We start from the raw sequence: 13553 nt of genomic DNA, 5'->3' as shown, positions 1-13553 counted from the left end.
ATCATGCAAATAGATTCTTTAGCAAAGACACAAATTGATATGGTTCTAGACTAGCCGAGGCCAGCTGGCCCCCTCTGAAATTAAAATGGAGGTTAATCTTATTTTAATCTTGTATCTTTTGCTTAGACAGTTCTTTTGATATTTGATAATGAAGAGGTCTGCCCTCTGTTCTTAGCCATCCTCTCCTGGAGATTTTTCATCTGAATCACAGCACTGTAATTTTCATGGCATATTGATATACTGCATTATGTTTTAAAGTTAATCTTTTTAGATAACTTTTACTTGTTGAATACTTTTTTTTTTTTACATAGAGATGTTGTTCAGCTATAATTTTTAAGAATATATTCTCAGTTCTTTTTTGTTTCTTGAGTTTATTGGAGCTAGGTGAATGATGTTATATCATCAGTTTAATTATTACCTGCTAAAAACAAACTTTTGTTTCAAATATGGTCTATGATTTTAAGTGAACATTCAAAGCTATTTACAACTCTTTAACAAATATTGCTGTCTATAATAAAATGTAGCAAAATGTGATTTTCTAAATCAAACTTTTGTATGTAAATGTCATTTCTCATGACTAATAATCAGGGTGTGCCTGATCACAAGATTAAGTATTATGCTTCAAGGAGACAATTATCTTTAAAATCATGATATTTCTAAATTATAAGTTAATAGGTCTAATATATGTTAAAACAAACATTTAGCTACTATAGTCCAGGTATTTGCCCTTCTTAAAAAATAGACAAATGGTTATTTCTGGCCTTCCTTTTCTAAGGAATGCAATGATTTCTATAATGGTATCACAAAGTTTTATTTCTCCTTGAAAACAATTCCTTCACTATTTGTATACAGTTATTCTTCAAGTTAATTTTAAATGTTTTTCAAGTTAAAAATAATCCTAACCCATTAATCGGATTTACATAATATATACACTTTCATTTGCAATAAAATTATCACCTGTAATATAAGAAATTTATTAATAACACAAAGGATACCGTTAAGGTCATATTTCTACCTTCTTTATTTTATCAAATCATAGAATTTTTTTCTAGATTCTATCATTAAGACTTATGGAAATTCCAGTACTAAACTGAGAATTCTTTCACTTCACTTGGATAGTTTTAGATTATCGGAAGCCTGAAGGCTTCTTCAGTTGCAATTGACAGCTCTAAGACATTCATCTTATAGAGTCACAGAGAAGCCTCCTTTCTGACCATGTTCCCTATTTATCCTTCTATGGAACAGGATGCACCATCAGTGATCATCTGCATGTCTGCTTTGCTTCTCTGTGCTGTAATGGGGTTGTTTTGTTCAGTCACTGTCCAAATCAACTGATTCTGCAAAGGAATGTAGGCATACATTAAATCCATAATCTGTTTGCTAATTTTAGAGCCAGGGCTATTCCCCATTCAGGCACACCCAGGACTTACCAACTCACTCACAGCCACCTTCTCTGAAGGTGTTTCTTGGAGGTGCTGTGTGTGAAAGTAACCAGATATGTTTCAATCAGGACGTCTGTAACCCTAGCACTTTTGCCTGTGCCAGTAATTCCTCAGGATTCCGTGCTTTATTTATTAATCTTTATTGGGGGGGGGGGTAGGCCGATAAAACTCTCTTTCTTACAATAAAGTTAGGTCCAACATTCTAAGGACAGCTCTATAAATTTATGCATCTTACTCCCTTCTAGAGATGGCACCCCCAAACGCCTACTTGCTTCCTTCAAAGATGAGCTATTTTTACTGTCTCAAAGATGAAGAAAGGAGGGAAACACACAGGGCCCTCTCTGGTAAGGCACAATAACAAAAAAACAAAATATCGCAATAACAAAAAAACATTCTTTGGTACATCTTTATTTATTTAAATATTTTATATTTAAAGTTTATTTTTTATTTTTTTTTTAAGGTTTGCTGTTCATGTTTGTGAAACTGTTTTATAAATCACACATTCTACCTGCTAAAAGGGAATCTGATTTGCAGGGCAGTTATTTTGTGATTAATCAAATACCAAACCTTTCTTATTTGTTATAATACCATTTCAATTGATTTTTAAAGTTTTCCTACAGAGGGAGTCAGAATATTTTCAAATAGTAATTACATCTCCTTGTTGCTAATACCTGCTCTTTTTGCTTTGTCACATTGGATGAAATTTCCTGAAACGATGATACAAAATAATGAAGAAAGTTCATTTTTTTAATTTCTGAATCTTATCAACATATTTTTTTTTATGTCTGATAGTTAACAATGCCGTTGACTACAGGTTTGAAATGAATAGAATTTATCAGGTTAATGAAATATAATCATCTTCCCAATTACTAGGAGGATTTTCCTTATATCAAGAATAGATCATGGATCTAGTTAGATTTTCAGCACATAAATATGTTGGTATTTTTCTCCTTTGATATTTTGCTATGACAAATTATTTAACAGATATATCAATATGGGCTTATCTATACAAAAAATAAACCTTATATGAACATTAAAACTTTTAATATAATGCTGAATTAAATTTGATAATTTTTAGAGGAATTGGTCTAAAATCTGTAGTTTTTCTCTAATACTCGGTCAAATTTGTCATTAGTGTATGCTTATCTACAAATAAGTATATTCTAAAATAGCCCATCTTTTCTATACTCTGGACTTTATAATATAGTATATTTATTTATTTGGCTTTTCAAGGGTTTTAATAACCCACATGTTTAATGGTTTGAGCCTAGCACTCTTTTAGAGGAAGATTTCTGATAACTTTTTCTATTTTATTTATGACTTTTAATTTATTCAGGTGTTCTATATCTTCTTGGGTTGATTTTAGTAGTAAATCTTTTCTTTTATTTTGATAGAGGCTTTCAAAGATATTAGCATTGAATTTTACATATCTTTTTAAGAATTTTTTATTATTTTATCTCTGAATATAGCTTTGTCTCCTTATTAGACATTTATATGAACAAATATTCAATTAAACATGGTTCCACTGTTTTTATGTGTTATAAATTAATTTTTGCTTTTATCCATATTAATTCCACTATTTTGTTTTTGTAAGTATATGTTTTTGTTTTTTTTCTTGTTGATTATGGTTTTACATGGAAGATTTGAAATGTCATAATAAATGTAATAATAAATGAACTAAAAAAGTTGAAATCTGTGGCTAAAGTCAAATAAAACTATACAAAAAATCAATAATACTAATTTTTGAGGGGGTTAAAATATGATAGAATTACATTGAAAAATTAAGTTTAAGTGGAAGAGAAACTGAATGCAATTAAAATATTTCAGGAAAGTAAGAGTATTTACTGATATTTTATTTTATTAGGTTAAATATGATCACTAAAAAAATAAAGATATAGTATGTGGTTTCCAAATTACTAAAGAGAAAAAACGAAATTAGAAACATAATCAATTTGAATGAGGGTAAAAGAGGAGCAAAAGAGAGTCAAAAGATACAAAATCCAGGACAAATAGAAAGCACAATATAAGCCAAAAGAAATAAATTTAACAGTAACTACATTAACCCCACTTGGAAGAACTTCTAAAGACAAAGATTATCTTCCTGGAATAAATAATAAATTCCAGTTCTTTGCTGTCCGAAAGAGACAATCTAAAACATAAACAGAAAGACTGACTATAAAAGAATTGAAATGCATACTAGGCAAATACCAATCAAAAAACTTAGTATATTTCTATTCATATAATGCTAAAATTTCATCCAATATTCAAACTTTAAAAATCAATTTACTGGTAAAATGTAACTATTCTAAACTTCTATGCACCTAAGAACTGATTGTCTATTTATAACAAAAATGCAAAGCTTAAAAGAATTATAAGGGTAAATAAATAAATATACCACTGTAGTGGGAAATTTTGATACACTTTTCTCAGTAATTAAAAGATCAAGACAGAAAAAAATCACTAAGGATATAGAGGCTATTTAAACAATTCAAAGTTAATACAATATCATTATAGTGTAAAAGCAGCCATAGACCATACATAAATAAATGAACGTGGTTGTGTTCCAGTAAAACTTCATTGACAGAAATGAGTGGCTGGCTATAGTGTGCTGATCCCTGTTCCTAAGTATCTACTGAACATTAACAAAAATTACCGCCTAACCATAAAGCAAGACTCAACTGATTTCAAGGTATTGGTATATAAGCCACAAAAGCAATACAGTTAAGTTAGTTATCACCAATAAACAATTAACTAGAAAATCACTTTGGAAATTTAGAAAAACCCTCATGGGTCAGAAAGAAATAGTTGGAAATTAGAAAATTTTTGAATTGAATAATAATAAAAATATTACCTATCAAAATTTGTTAGGCAGCTAAGAAGGTACTTGGAGAAAAATGTTAGCATTTAAGGAATGTATCACAAACTATGAAAGGCTTAAATTAATGAACTGAATATCCAAGTTAAGAATTGAGATTTAAAAAAGAGAATTGAATTGTCAAATAAGACTCATACAAATAAGAGATCAAGCTTTCTTAATCATATCAAAAATGCGAATAATAAAAGCACAGTCAGATCAGAGAGGCCTAGCATTTCTAGCTGGGCATTCTCAGGTCTTTTTTAAAAAAACTGTATTGGAAATTCTCCAGCCCAGAACAATCATACCGAAAGAGCCATTTATGACATAACTATCTCTGCTTTATATTTACATGGTTATACCTTACATGATATTTTCCAGGCAATCATGTCCTATAAATCTATAGATTCCAGGTTTTTAAACAATTATAAATAACCAGGTGCACCCTGCTAAAAGCTTTTCAAAAATTAAGACTTCTCTTTCTATAAAACCATTCATTTCGTTTCTTTGTTATGAAGTCTGTCATGAATATGTTTGCCCTCTTTTCCGGGGGCATCATCTCCTCCAGCCAGGAGACTAAATACATTGCAAAACTGGTGGTGTAATCATTTATTTCCCAAGAAAAAGAAAAATGAAATAAAGTTAAAAACAAAACTCCCCCAAACCAGAAAGCATAAAACTATAGAAAGATTAAGTAGAAACAAAGATAAATGGACAGAATAAACAATGCCAAACAAACAAGCAAACTCTGATTAATTGGCAGTATCAGTAAAATGGATCAACTTTTGATGAGATTAACAAAACAAAATCAAAGACAAGAGACAAAAAATAATAAATATTGATAAATATAACTGTGAATAGAGATGACAAGGATAAGAGCATATTTGCCACAATTTTTATGACAACAAAGCAGAAATTTTAAATTGAATGGACACAATCCTAGAAGAGAAGCTGCTGCCGAGCAAGTAATGGCAGAGAAACATGCAGGAAAAGATTGTTGGGAGCTATGAATGTTAATAATGGTAGAGCTGAAACTAAAGAAAAGGTGGGAATAGAAGTAACAGTCTGGAATGATTCTGATGTATTCTCAGTCAATGTAGAAACGAAATAACAAAAATTAGTAGGCAAATGACAAGGTGGAAAACAGAATCAGCTGTGATCGCTGGGAGTCAAGGGATAGCACTAAAAGCTGAGAAATCAAGTAGTTGGTATATTAACATTTTCACAGATACAAATACTAATATCATACTTTTGACTAAAATTATACAGTTAAACTACCAGTGGCGGGTACATGATATGAGTTAATTTTACTATATTTCATAGTAGGGAACAGATAGGTAGAAGTGAGAAAAAGGAAATTGAGAGCATTTTATAAAAGTAAAACTCCAAAGGAGACAGTAGAAAAGAAATACAAAACTTCTGAAATATCATAGAGCTGGAATAAAAAGTAAAGAAATAAAACATATAGTGAAATATACATATTTATAAAAACAAAAGAGACTTCCCTTTCCAGACTGGCTTATGAAAAGGTTAGGAGTTATCAGTCTGTCCCCACTAGAAAAAAGCTGAACAAACTGAAATTCAACAACTCTTCATAGATAGATCAGAAAATTGATGCCCCCCTAAAATTGAAAAGAAAGGTGAATACAGAGAATCATAGCCTACCAGAAGCAGAGGCCCAAGAGCAGAAGCACACAGCTGAAGCAAGCAATTAGTAGAACACTTAAATAGAAATTGACTAATTGCTGGAGCCTGAGCATGGGTTAATTTGAGAGATTAAAAACTCCTGGGGGCCTGGCCTCCTAAAGTTGAACATAGTCTTATCATATGATCCAGCATTCATGCTCCTAGTTATTTACCCAATGAGTTGAAAATTTACGTCCACACAAGAACCTGCATGTAAATCTTTATAGGAGCTTTATTTATATACTAAAAATTGGAAGCTACCAAGACAGCCTTCAATAGATGAATTGATAAACATATTGGTCTCAGACCTTCTATTATGTTTGACTTTCTCTTAACTTGGCTCTTGAACAGGACCATACTTAACATTTCTTTCTGTCTACCTGGAATTTTAAAAAAACAAAAACAAAAACAAAACCCTAAAAGGCAGAACCTACCCTAGCTTTATTACGTAATAGGATCTAGGAAGAGGGAAGATAACCAAATCTAACACTATTAAGGTCTTTATTCATCTCATACCTTCAGAAGGTAGAGTATATCTGGGATACATTATTTATTTATTTTTTTCATGAAAGTTTACATCACTGGTATATTTTCTGAAAAAATTAGAATGCCTTTCTTTGTCTTTGTATATGAAGAACATGGCTGGGATACCATTCCCCTCCAATTCATACAGACATTATTTAATTGCTTTTGTCATTTAGTGTCTCAGGGAAGAATTCTGTGTATGTCTAGCTCTGTTCTTTAATATCATAGCAATCTATGATCCTTTTCCATCTACATACTTAGGAAGGCTTATTTTTTTATTTTTAGTTTTTTATTTTTTAATTCTTCCACATCGGAAGGTTTATTTTTGTTTTTTGATTTTTTTTTTTTTTGCCATGAACATACCTACAATTCTTGTTTATCTATTCACTCTGTTTTCTTTATTTCTTTTTTTACTTGTTATCTAGGAAAGGCTTATATAGCTCATCCTCTATTCATCTTATTTTGTCAGTTTCCATTCTACTTTTCTCTTCCTCCAGATTTCACCAGAATTCTGATATTTCATTTTTAATTTTCTTAATAATCTTATCTCTTATCTCTCTCTTTTAATTGGATTCTTCTCATTATGCTTTGTGCAATCTATTTACATTTCTTCTTTTTTTCAGAAAAGCTATGTATTGGCATTCTATTTTCTACATATTTTTTTCCGTGGTAAATCATTTTTTGCTATTTGTTTTTACTTTGAGTTTTTAAAAATATATTCCTTACATGAATTTACAGTGTGGTTTCATAGATCCCATGTGCTAGTTTTATACTTAGACTTTTAGTATGAGAAGAAATCAATATAACCCATTAAGATATTGTATGTAGATAGATCTCCCTTGGTCCTATTTATTGCCACTCTCTTTACTGACCAGACCACAACCTCAGAAATGCAGCTAGAGATAGGTCTACATACAGAGAACAATCATTAGAGATTAGCAGATAATAAAGTGATGCAGATTTGCTAGATTGATATAAGGCATTCTTATGTTCCCACTTTAAGATGCTTTCTGAAATTGTGACCTGGGGGGAAAAAAGACAAATCAGAAAACCTTATGCAGTGTGTTTCTTTCACTCTCAGGCTTGTCAATAGCATGTATTGAAAAACCATAACTTCCTAGATGCAATATTCTATGGTCATCCCTCTTCTTCCTTCCCTATTTCTTTCTGCATTATTTGCTGGCTGTCACAAGCACTAACTGGCTACACATAGAAAGAATGCTACTGATGAGGGATTGTGATATCCTGCTTTGGAGGTAGCCAGCCCCAGTACTGCCTGTTTCCTGGTATTCACCCCCTTGTCCTTTCCCACACTGCATCAGGCTTAATATTACGACAGAAATGATGGGATGTAACTTCTGGGGTAACAAAAGATTCTATCTTGTGAGTTCTCTCACTCTTCTTTCTCTTTACTGGGTCACTCATTCTGGGCGAGACCAGTTTCCACATCTTACAGACACTCAGGTAGCACACGGAGAGAACCATTTGGTGAGGAATAGAAGCCTGTCAACAACAACACAAGTGAGCCTAGAAGTGAATTCTCCAGCACCAGTCAAGCTTTGAGGTGACAGATTCCTTGGCTGCCAACCTGACTGTAATCTTATGAGATACAGAGCCAAAAACACCCAGATGAGCTGCTCTCAGATTCCCCGACACTCAGAAACTGCATGAGATATGAAATGATTGTTTTAAGCTTCTCAATTTTGAGATGATTTGTTATGAAGCAATAGATAACTAACATAGGAGTGAAGTAAAATATTTTCGCTTATCTCAAAAATTAGTGCTCACAAAATATGTGGATGGTTGACAAGTTTTTGTGGTGGTTTAGCCAAAAAATGTTTTGTTTTTTTTCCCCTAAGTTAGGAAAGAAAATAAGATCTTTTATTCAAAAAGGGGACTTTTCTCTTTTCTAGCATGGTTGCACAGTGGGGGTGGTGAGTTTGTTTTTTAATCCAGTTCTTTTAGTGCAAATGTCTTTCAGACCCTAATAACAGGTTTTCTAGCAAATGTAGTTTTCAGCATCATTAGTTTTATTTTTCTGTATCTTCATGGATAGTTTCGTGACCATCTGGAAAAAAGCTAGAATAGGATTTATTAAGCCAATTCAATTGGATCAGAATTTCTTTAATAAAATTAAATAGATATGATTTTAGTCATTCTAAATTTACCGATGTTCTTCTCATGGGTCAGGATATGGTATCTTGGTGAATGCCCTCCAACTATGATTGCTACTTTTTCTGTTTCTTTTTTTGGTCCACCTGTTTTTGCTCCATTTATTTTGAGACTTTTTTATTTGGTGTGCATACAGTTGGCATCATTACATATACCTGGTGAATAGATCCTTTTGTATAAAAAAATAATGTTTAAGTGATATATCTTTTATCTTTTTACTTTCAACTTACCTATGTCATTGAATTTGAAATATGAGTTTTGTGTAAACTGTATATAGTTGGGTCATTTTTAAAAATCCACACTGTCTTTTACTCAGTGTATTTAGACTATTTACATTTAAGGTATCGGCGTGTTACAACCAATCTGTCATTTTATTTTTTGTTTTCTGTTTGTTTCTTCTTGTTTTTGTTTATTTCTTTTTTTCTTACTTTCTGTGTGATATTCAACACTTTTTAGGATTCCCTCTTGATTTATTTAAGATGTTTTTGAGTGTATCTTTTTGTCTAACTTTCATGATGGTTGCTTTGAGTATTTCAATATACACATGTGACACCAGTCTACTGGCATGAACATTCTACTACTTCAAGCAATATGTGGAATGCTAATTTCCAATAGAGTGTCTTTACCTCCTCACTTTTAAACGTAATTGTCTTGTGTATCAGATGGTATTATAATTTTTGCTTCGATCATCAAATATGATTTACAAAACTGATGAGAAAAAGGATAGTCTATTTTATATACCTTTATTTATTCTCTCTCTCTCTCTTTTTTTTTTAATAATTTCCTTTAGATCTAAAGTACTTGCTTTTTAGCCAGTCTTGAAGGATAGTTCTGCTAGCAAAAAATTCTTTTAACATTCATTCATCTGAGATGTCTTTATTTCTCTTTAATTCCTAAAGGATAATTTTGCTGGATGTGGAATTTCCAGTTGAAAGTCATTTTCTTTCGGCACTTGAAAAATGCCTGACTTCCTTCTGGTCTCCATAGTTTTAACCAAGACATTCTCTGTCGCACAAATAGATATTCCCTACGGCAATAGTTCTTTTTTTTTTCCTGATTGTTTTCAAATGTTTTCTTTGTTTTGGACCTACAGATCTCTGAGGCTTTCTTTCTTCTCCATCTTCTCTTTCTGCTTCTCTTTCTGCTTCTTCCTTTGCTCTGCTTCTGCTTCTTCACTAATTTTCTCTCTGTTTTTCTGATTAAGTAAATTATATTAATTTATTCTCAAGTTTACTGATTCTATGCTCTGTGATCTCCACTAGACTACTGAGTCCATTCAGTGAGTTATTCGTTCCTGTTATAATATTTTTCAATTCTCCAATTTTTCTAGAAGCCACTCATAGTTGGCTGATCAATTTACCTTGTTGGTGGTGTCAGACTTACCTGATGTCAAAGCTATTTCCATTAAATCCCACAGAGAAATGAATCTACCTGGGCTACCTTCTGTTGCTAGGTTGGAGGTCAGGAAATAGTGGGTCTGGTTTGTCTGTTCAGTGGAAAGGACATGAGACTCCCTGTGGTTTAGTCCTGGCTTCCCAAATCTGTTCACCTTCTTATCACCTTTCAGTTTTCTTTTAGTTGCCTCATGTTATTTTTGGGGATTGTATTTGTGCTTCACGTAGAGGAGAAGGGAGAAATGAGTCTATTCAATCTTATCTGGTTGATTAGTCTCATTCACCTACTCTTGATCTGACAGACTGCCTTGGTCCCTGATATGATTACTCATTAGTCTGTGTTTGATTCTTTAGAAGATTGCCACAAGTGGTGTTGCCACAATCCTCAACACTTGGCTTTACAGTGGTCTCGGTGAAGAATCAAAGTAACTCCATTTTGTGGCAGGCCTCCATTTTAGCCAGTTACTGGAAATTATTGTTTGACTATCACTATAGGAATGCTAGCCCCTCCCCCCCCCCCATACCAGATGTAGTCGACCAGTAGGAATGGCCCTGGAATTCCCCTTCTATTGTTTGCTAGTTAGACCTCCCCTGCCCACCAATGTCTGTAAAGGCCAAATTTGACTTACCAATCCTGCAACTCCAGGACCAGCCACCCCAGCCTGTGGTTTTTCCCTTTAAATATGTCTGTAAGATTAAGGAAGGGGCCCTTCTCCTTCACACTGCTTTGGCTGTGCGTAGAGTTAGGTCCGAGCTCGCTAAGAAACTCCCTTGTGTGATTACATGGGCAGTTGTTTCCTTCGCGGCTCGTGGGGTTCTGAATCAGGGCATAACATCGGAAAGGATCATGAGGAAGATAATGGATCGCCACTTTGGCTTGGAAATGACACTCATAGCTTCTGTTCACATTCTATTGGTCAAAATGAATCGCAAGATCTAAACTAGATGCAAGGAAGCTAGGAAATTCTCGTCCCTAGTCCAACAACCTTACACTATGGAAAGAGAGCATAGCATGTATCTGTAGTGGTTCTGTTAGTGGGTTCTGCTACAATGAGATTGTAAAGTGTGCTTAGGTTTAATTTTGCATAATAATTACCATTTGTTTTCTAAAAAGTGACAACAATTTGCACTCCCACTAGCAGTGTAGGAATTCCAGTTGCTCTGTGTCTTTATCTATCATCCAAGCTACTTCATCAGACAATTAAATATACAAATTACTGATTAGTAAATTATTTTTTCAAAAATACAAATTTGTATCAGACTTTTCTTAAGTAAATAAGTTAACTGCTTTACAATGAAGGAAATGAAACAAAATATAGAAATCTATTAAGGTCAGGCCAGTAGTGCCCAGACTTTATTCTCTACAGCTTATCCACCTTCTCTGAGATTTTAGTAATTTCAGATGGATTTAGTGACACTTTTTAATTTTTTCCCCTGTAGGTTTCAATGCTTAGCACTTTAAAAAGTGCCTTTTAAATTATTGACAATTAATAGCTATCCTTTGAAAGAACAAATAAATGAATTTCAAAGAAGCAATCACATTTCAAACTTCATCATATGCTTGTATTATAGTATCCTTCTATTTGAAGTTGGACGCATTGGTTTGTAAAGAGAACTTGAAAATCACTTTTTTTGTTGATTTTTTTTTTTTTTTTTGCAATTACCTAATCATATAAGTGGTCAATTTTTCCGTCCTTGGGAATAAAAAGCAGAAATTAATTTGTGTCAGACTGTGTTGCTTCTTGTTTAATCACCATAATTATCTACTGTGAACAAGAAATAACTTGTGTGGTTTCCTTTACCTGCCATGTTTCCATTTTTACCTAGAAATTAATCACTACCTAGACCACAGAGACTTGTGTGAACAGCACTTGTTCACTGTGAAACTTATAGATCAAACTATGCAAACATTCTTCATTTCTTAGAGAAATCAAAAGCAGGAAATGCTAAGTTCAGGGAAAAGTGATACTTTCTTCAACAGAGTGAGCCAGTAGATCAGTTTAAATTTTACAGGGTTCTATTACTTTTAGATAAAAGTATATAGAAAGAAGGAAGTTAAAAAATAAGAGTTAGCATACAATAGTAATTACTTTTTGCATTTTCTTATTAAAGCTTTTCCTAGGTTGTGAATAGTAGATGATTACAAACAGATACTTTGATTTTCTACAGAAATTGCAAAACTACATTTGGTAAGGGAAAAAATTAACTTGAATAACCTCACATTTATTCTTACGTTGAAAAGAAGCTGGAGAAAATAACTTTTCCTTCCTTTTAATGGCAAGTGTAATTAAAGAGATCTGGATTGCTTAATGTTGAGATATACTCCCTAGTACATAAATCACGTCTTGTAGAGAAGTGAGTTGTGTACTGTTCAATGGTGAAGTAGCATTATCGCCTCAGATCAGTTTGTTCAGCTTGCAAGGCCAAGGGTTCACACATCATGGAGCAGTCAGTTTTTGCTCAGTTGCAAAACAAACCTATGGCCTGAGATGGGTAGGGCCGAAGGGGAGCGGCTGCTGTACCCACCCTCCCAGGAAAAAAGGCAGAGAGAGGGCACGGCAAGGGATATTTTAAGGCATAGTGAGCGGTTCTGTTTTACAAAGTCCTGGGTCCAAGACTCTCCAGTGTTATAGGGTGGTAGATTTGAATACTTTTACAGGAATGGCTAGATGCTGTCCTGGTAAAGGCAGTACTTTAGAAATAAATGCAGAAGCTTCTTCAAAACATGCTGGCTTAGAATCAGGGAGAGCTAAAGCTGAAGGAAGACGTGTGGATATGAATATACATGAATTAATTTCTCTCAGTCAGTTCCTGGTGAAGGGATTGTCTTGTGTCCTCCCGTAAGGGAAGGGGAAGAGCCTTTAATATTTGCCATACTGCTTAGAAGGGAGACCACCAAGGACAGCACAGTAATCATCAAATGCTTCCTAAGCAAGGGAATCTGGAAAGCATCCCACCTGGGGCATCCTTCTGCCTCTGCCAGGCAGAGACAGACCTCCTATAGGGACAGGTCTCGCTTCTGGTTAGATGCAGCAGCATTGTGGTGGGAGGGTGGCAAGAGCAGCTCCCCAGGGGTAACAGAGAGTTTTAGGTAGTTACATATGAAGCAGACTAATGCCAAATAGAAAATTGCCCTTGAAGAGGTGGAGAGTGTGAGAAAAAGCATGTTTATAGGGAAGGACCCTTTGGAAGTCTCAAGCTAGGGCAGTGAGGCACACTTTCCTCAGCTCAGATAGATTGACTTCTGGGGCAATGCACACTTCTTGATCCACAGCCTTCTCTGATTGGTCTGTAATCCACTGGGCTCATGTGAAACATGCTGGAATGTCACTCCTGGCTAGCAGGAAGAGAGACTGGACCAGAACTGGGGGAAGGGAATGAGCCTATGAAGAATAACTTGGGATAATCTGTGGATCTCTTTTCCACCATAGACCTACTACAGGTAGAAGGTCTATAGTGCCAGCATGATTGGAGAAGACA

Source organism: Rousettus aegyptiacus, unplaced genomic scaffold (genome assembly GCF_014176215.1).
Source record: "Rousettus aegyptiacus isolate mRouAeg1 unplaced genomic scaffold, mRouAeg1.p scaffold_m13_p_13, whole genome shotgun sequence".
Lineage (NCBI taxonomy): Eukaryota > Metazoa > Chordata > Mammalia > Chiroptera > Pteropodidae > Rousettus > Rousettus aegyptiacus.
This window is presented reverse-complemented; position numbering follows the sequence as displayed.